Here is a 6,941-nt window from a genome sequence, read left to right as displayed (position 1 = left end):
GGGGCGGGGGCAGGGGCGACGGCGGCAGTGTCTCCTCGCGAAGATCGACAAACTTTGCTAATCTGCCGCAGCACCACGCCGAGCCGCTGCCCGGCTCTGTAATATAGCCTCGCGCGGGGCTGAATCCGGTCGCCAAGCGGAGCGGCGGGGGGCCGGGGGGCGGGGGTGTTGACGCTCTGACGTCCTAACCTCCACGACCGCACCGCGGAGCACCACCCAACTTCCCTGCCAATCTCCTCCTAATGATGCCTCTACAGGCCGGGAGGTCAGAGGTCACCGCAGCATCTCTGACAGATCTCGAGAAGCCCGCGGTGGATGGAGACCGTTTGCCAAGAGTCCGTGTCGCGAGAACAAAGGGGAGGGTGGCTGCAGGTGGTCCCACCCCGTCGAGGTTGGAGGTTGGACGCTGTCGCGACAAACACCTCAACGTCGTCCTCCGAGTGGGCCAGCAGCAGGGCGCCGGGCGCCATCGAGAAAGGCTCCCCCCTGCTTCGCCTAGATATCGGTGTTCCACTTTATAATCTGAGTGGGCCAAACAAAACAGCTGATTCTACACTACGGGCCCCTGCGCCGCTGCGCCGCCCGCCTGGCCTCCCTCTCTACCCCCTGCAGCCGGCCCCGAGTCAACAACGCCGCGGGGTTGGGCCACCCGCCGGCAGCAGTTCGTGGGAACGAGAACATTCATTTCCCGGGCCGCCCTAAGTCCGACGCCAAGCCGATTTATCCGAAACGGGGCGAGAATCGGCACCTGGCACTCCTGGACCAGACTGCGCAGTAAAGGGGGAGGGAGGGAGGGCCACCAGGCGCCACCAGGCGCCACACGGCCAGGCCCTTTCCTTTTCCTACCCTCCCGCAGCTCGGCAGGGTCCCGGGGGAAGAAGGCCGAGGAGCAGAACGAAAAGGGCGAGGAGCGGGAGCGGGGGGTTCGACCCGGACCCGGATCCAGAGCAGCACCAACTTTCCAAGTGTCTGCGGCAACTTATTCGGCCATAATGCCGCCCCATAGAGCCAGTTATCTACCGAGTTTAAGACCCAGCGTATCCAATAATTTCAAACCCGGACCATGCCCGGCCAGAGGAAGATTTTAGCTTCAGCCAGCCGGGCTACGCTGTCACTGTCAGGACCGAAAGGGAAAAAGTGGAGTCATGAACACAAGTGACTGAGTTAGTGCAAAAGTCCCAGCTTCCTGCCTTGAGCAATTTAAAATGGTGGCCACGCAATGCCACGCAATCATGATTTTAAAATTCCCTGACTTTTCTTTTCTCTGACCTTTACACATAAATCCTCTAAATTATAATGATTTTACTTATAGAACTGTTCATCTCTCATTAAATATTAATAACAAGCAGGATTCAGTCATTTTCCCTAACCAATATCCAGTGTCCCTAAAACTAACCTGACAAGTATCTATTCCCTATTATTTATCTAACTTCCAGGTTGTAAGGCCACCCTGTTTAAATGCTCATTATTTAAAAGTGATTCGGACAAAAATTCTAGATATTTCAGTCCACACACAGCTTCTGCGGCAACAAGGGTAATTTATTCCGCACTCTTCGACAATGTTTTCAAATAGAAAGATCCAACATGAATGGAGCCAAATGAGAATTGGAAATTTAGACACTAGACTCCCAAAAACAATACACACACATGTGGAATATAGTTGTTGTTCACTCACCAGAGGTCTGCTATCATAACCTCACCAGACAGAAGAAGGTGAACACTTTGAACTTGATCGTGGTAACCTGTTGAGGAACAAAGGGATGAATGACATTTGGCGGCAGTGCAGCAGAGGTTAGCTCAGGTTCATCACAACCGAGATTGCGACAATTGAGACATTATCATTGAATGAAAATTGCATCAATGTGATATGCCCGTTTACTTACCTAGACCACCACAGCACGAAGGATGGTTGCGGAGCGGAGGGTTATGAAGTTTATGTAAACTCATTTTCACGAATCCAAACTTTACAGAACCATTCTTTGACTCAAGAGTACAAACACGTTAAAAACAAAACTCAATATTCTTTAAAATTTCTGCAGAACTAGGTTCAGTCAGCGGAAGCCCAACCGCCCACCATATCGCTATCGCTTCGTTTCCGAATCGGTCGGAATGACGAGTCAGGACGGGCAACCCGCGACCCCCCTCGCGGTTCGCGCTCCTCCGATACGGGCATTTCGACATAGAATTCGGTAAGAATCAAATATGTGTTCACGATCGGTTCATTACGACATAAACACAATAACACAGAGGGTAGCTTCCAGACTTGGAGATGAACTAAGGGAATGCCCAATACACACACACACTGTGTGCGATAAGTGATACCAACCTGGGCATATATAGTGGTGGATTTAGTCTCGACAGGCTGCGAAACTGAAGCAGCTCGCCTAGGGTTTTGATAATTGTGATGTGATGGCCGAAAACCTCCGAGTTGAGCTGCAGAGGTGCCTCATCTAGAAACGCCTCGTGCATGGCGTGAAAACAGTCCCTGTTCCTCGTCCTCGTTGCCATGTTGTCAACATGAGGTAGGAACAAAACTGCGCGCCAGCCCGGCGGGCGGGTGGGGCAGACACAAGCTCAAAGCCGAAAGCCCGTTACGCCTACGACGGACAATCCCTCCTGATCACATTTCAATTCCTCTCGTTTGATTGAGTTAATTTCGTTCTCTGAAAAGCGGGCCAGAGAAAACAAGGGGACGGTAAAATGCTGCGGAAAGCAGCATGATGAGGGGGAGACGGAGGGCAGCAGAACGATGCGAAGAGCGGGAGGGGGAAAATTGCCTTTTTGTTTCCTCCCCTCTCGACTTGAAATAGGCCCGAATGTAATTACTTGCCAAGGTCAGCCATTAAACAAAAAGGGGAGGGGCCGAAGAGTGTGATAGAAGCAGGCGAGAGCGGTCGAGAAAAAGGGAGACCGTCGCGGGCCGCTATTGCGTCCTGATTTGCTTTGGCGCGAGCGTGACTTTCCGTCTAAGATTGAAGGCGAAGAGCAAAAGCGGGGGGTAGGGGGTTCTGCCCACCAAGGAATGGGATTTGGATTAGCACAGTATACCGGATTAGGGTATGGTGTATGGTGCTGTATTGTACCAGGTGGCTGACTCACGCCGCGCACTTTCGTGGTTGCCTACTCGCACGGGGCCATAAGGGGCCGTGGGCAGCGGGGATGGGCAAACCCGTCCGCACGCGTGCATGCGGTACAGTATAACCACGAAAGTGCGCGGCGTGAGTCAGCCACCTGGTATACGTCCCGTTCCAGGGGTCGAAACTTTCAAAATATCATTTAACATTCTTCTGTCTTTATAGTGGGCCCAATCCTACTCACGCGAATGGAACGGCGGAATGCGGAACTGAACCAGGAAATGCCAAGAAGCATTAGACGACTTGTCCGCTCGCCAGACGGATCACCCGACAGCGCCGCCCGCCACCTCGGAGACAAGCCGAGACAAGTGACCAAGGCCACTCGCCAGGGCCAGGCGGGGCGCAGGGGCGGAACAGGGTAGGGTGGCATCGAGATGGGGCCAGGGCGACCGGACCGGGACCAGCCGGGAAGAGAAGACCCTTCTCACTTTCCTTGACGTTCGGGTCGTTTGGCCGAGCAGACAGTAGGGCGGCGCCGACCCGCCCGGGTGCCCCCTCTCGGTGTCCCTGCGATGTCCCTCACTCGGGCGACAGCGTGACAGTCGCACCTTCACGCGTGGGCTAGGGGGTGTCTTCATTGTTTCCTCCATGGTGTACTCGAGGTGCCTGTCGGCGTTCTCTCGTTGCTCCTTTCGGTACCAGCGAGGTCGCTGTGTCCGCACGGTGCAGTGTCCGCATGGTGTTCTCGTGACTTCGGCATGATGTCCTCCCTAGCACCCCACCTATGGCTACATATGCATTGTGGTGCACGGTCGGAGAGGGCCTGACCAGACCCCTGTGGGCCCGTTCCCAGTTCCCGCTCCGTTCTACCCCCTGCCCCCGTCCCCCGGCGGTGGTCGCAGTGCTCCGCCAGCAGCGCCCCTGGGAGGGCGGCCACGCTTGCGCATGCATGTATGAATGGTTGCCTAACCTCGACCTGCCGGGCGCTTTCCGCCGCAGCCGCAAGGTCCCTCGATGGCGGTGGCCGGCGGGTCCTGGTCCTAGGTCCTGCAGCCGGCCATGTCCAGGTGGGAGACCCTGCCGCGCACAGGCTCATCACGCAACGTGTTCCCCCAGGGGCACGCACGTCGCTCCGCATCTCGGAGGCCTGGAGCCTGGAACCTGGAGGGGGCTCGAGCGGGCAGGGCAGTCCCCTCCACTACTAGGGCTCCGAGTGAGGCAGTGTGGCCCGACCAGGCGAGGGGAGGTGGTGGACATCGTAAGCACCCACTCCACGACTCTGCTGGGAAAGGGACTTCGGAACACAATATACAGAATGCGAGTCCCCTTGCCCACATACAGGCGGCGGTTCGTTGGAGCGGACGCAGGGCACACCTGCCTGCGTCGACGACGCCGACTTCGCGACTCGTTTTCCTCTTCCTGTCTCCTTGTGCTTCCCCGACAGATCCGCCTCCGGCCTGTGTGTGTGTGTGTGCGTGTGTGTGGTGCCTGGTGCCTGCCTGCCTGGGCACAATGAAGTGGCTGACCGAGGGGCTGAGGAGGGGCAAGCCCATTAAGGTGATTGCGTCTCTCACTCCTGACGTGAAGTGGGTTCGTGAAACATTCAAGACGCCATGAGCCGGAAGGCGTTTGGCAAGCCGAGGGACGGCGGCGGGGGCGGGGCGAGGTGTGGCTGGTACTGCTGGCTGCCCCAGGCAGTCTCATCAGCCATAGGGGCTGAGGAGTGTAAAGCGCCCGCCAGATACAAGCTTTTACTGCCGGAAGTAAAATATATATATTCGTGGCCGTAAGTTGTACCGTTGTACCGCTCGCTGCCGATACAGTCCTTGTCCGACCGCGGCGCTCGTCTCTTAGATTGTTAGAGAGAGAGAGAGACGGGGTCTGGGAGGTCGGGGAGCGGGGGTGGGGGTGGGGGCTTCGCATAGTGGGGCTGATTGGCTGCTGTCTTCCTCGCCTCGCAGAAGGAGCGGTGCCGAGCAGCGGCGGACCATCACCCTCCGTCTGCCGTGGCAGCTGCGGCAGCTGCGGCAGCTGCGGCAGCTGCGGCAGCTGCGGCGGGTTGTGCCTCGCTGGTTTCAGCAGTCATACCAATCTGTCGGTTCTAAATTTCCCTCCCTCGGCTCGTCCTCCCAGCCCGCCGGGACAAGGTAGGCAACCACCATCAGGCTTCATCACTCTGGGCTTTAAGGCTGCTGCTGGCCATAACCCCGCGCGCGCACCGGCCATTCATTGCCCAGGTGAAAGTTTCATCGCGCGCTTACCCCCTCCTCCCCCGCCGCCCTCCTTCTCATCTCCCAGCCTCCCAGCAGGGTCGACTCCGCAGGCTAGAAAGGCTGGCTAGAGCGCCCCCCCCCCTCCTCCCTGCCCCCTCTTTCATCTTGGGAGTGAAGGGGGCAGCCCAGCCCCGCGCAGCCCCCTCGCCCTGGTGTGGTGGTGGGGCCCGGCCCGGCGGCGCGGCGGGGCCCTTTTTAGGGACGGGCGCGGGGGTCTTCAAGTGGGCGCTGATAGATTGCGCTGCCAAGGAGCTTCGCCCCGCCCCGCCCCGCCCCGCCACCACGCCCCCCGCGACCCTGCCACGCGCCGCCTCGCCCTCGCCCCGCCAGGGCCCCACCCCGCGGCGCGGGGGCTGACCGCTAACGCAACTGCATCACGCACGCGGGCCCCCGGCTGGCACCCCCCGCAGGGCCCCCGGGCCCCACGTGGGGCTATGCAGCAGAGTGAGTGCTGCGCCGGCCGCGCCGCGCCACGCCACGCCACGCCGCCCAGGGCTGCGGGTCGTAAACTGAGTCGCGATATCGGATCTCTTTTTCGCACACGGCCACGGTGCCGGTGGCGGTGGTGGTGGTGCGGTGGTGCCGCCACAAGGCGTGTGCTCCTCTTTCTCTATTTCTTGCTTCCTTTTGCTTCTCAATGTACCCCTTTCACACCGTCCTCTGGGTAATAAAACCACACACCAAAAAACCACTGAGTTCTTGGACCGTGTATACCTGGTCCAAGAGGTCATTTCTTTTAGGTGAAGGACGACGTTGTGACGTCGTAAATAGTTTTAGTTACAGAAATAAAGATTCGTGGCGGGGCTCAACTTTGGCTGTTTTTTAAAGCAAGAACAGTATCGAAACCAGGTTCAAAAATATCGTGGTTAACGCGGTTTAGTTACAATATGAAAGGCTCGGCTGGCACAACGAATATTTTACTCTCATAACAGATTATAAGCTAATGCAGCTAATATGATGTACGTCCACCACGTAGCTAACATGTTAGCTGAACAAGCTCTTTTTACTTATTTTTTTCATGTTCAGTCTCTTTCCTTCGTCCCTCCTCGCGCACTCCTCCATCGCTTTCGGAATTTGAGGGGCTTATTCATCGCAGCGCCTCTGCAGGCTCGCAAGTCACGCCAATCGGTGTGCGGTGCGGGGGCGGCGCCGCCGGGCCTCCCTCTCCTCCCCTTCACGCCCCCTCACACACTCACACACTGCTGGCCACGCAGGCTCTCCCCTCGCCTCCTCCCCCTCCCGACACGCCCTCGGCTTTCAGCAGCACACGCCGAGTGGTGTGGGGGGGGGGGCCTTCGAGAGCCTCGCCTCGCCTCTCCTCCGGGGAACGCCTCCACAGACAATTGAATTAGCAATCACGGCCACACTGAGCGCCGCCACCAGGCGCCGCAGCCGCAGCCCGCACGGCACGACGGCCCCGCGGGCCTGGTCCTGGCGGGGCGGCGCGGGGAGGGACACCCAACACCCTGCCGTGGAACACGCGGCACGGCGACAAAAAGTAGGGCAGCGTATCTCTGGTGCGGGCGGCGCCAGCGTCGGCTGAGCTGCCGGGGAATTAATAGCGATGTTCCCTCCTCCGCCTGCCGCTCTCGCG

Source organism: Frankliniella occidentalis, unplaced genomic scaffold (assembly GCF_000697945.3).
Source record: "Frankliniella occidentalis isolate FOCC.00 unplaced genomic scaffold, Focc_3.1 Scaffold138, whole genome shotgun sequence".
Taxonomy (NCBI): Eukaryota; Metazoa; Arthropoda; class Insecta; order Thysanoptera; family Thripidae; genus Frankliniella; species Frankliniella occidentalis.
The sequence above is the reverse complement of the archived record's forward strand: the minus strand, read 5'-3'. Positions refer to the sequence as shown.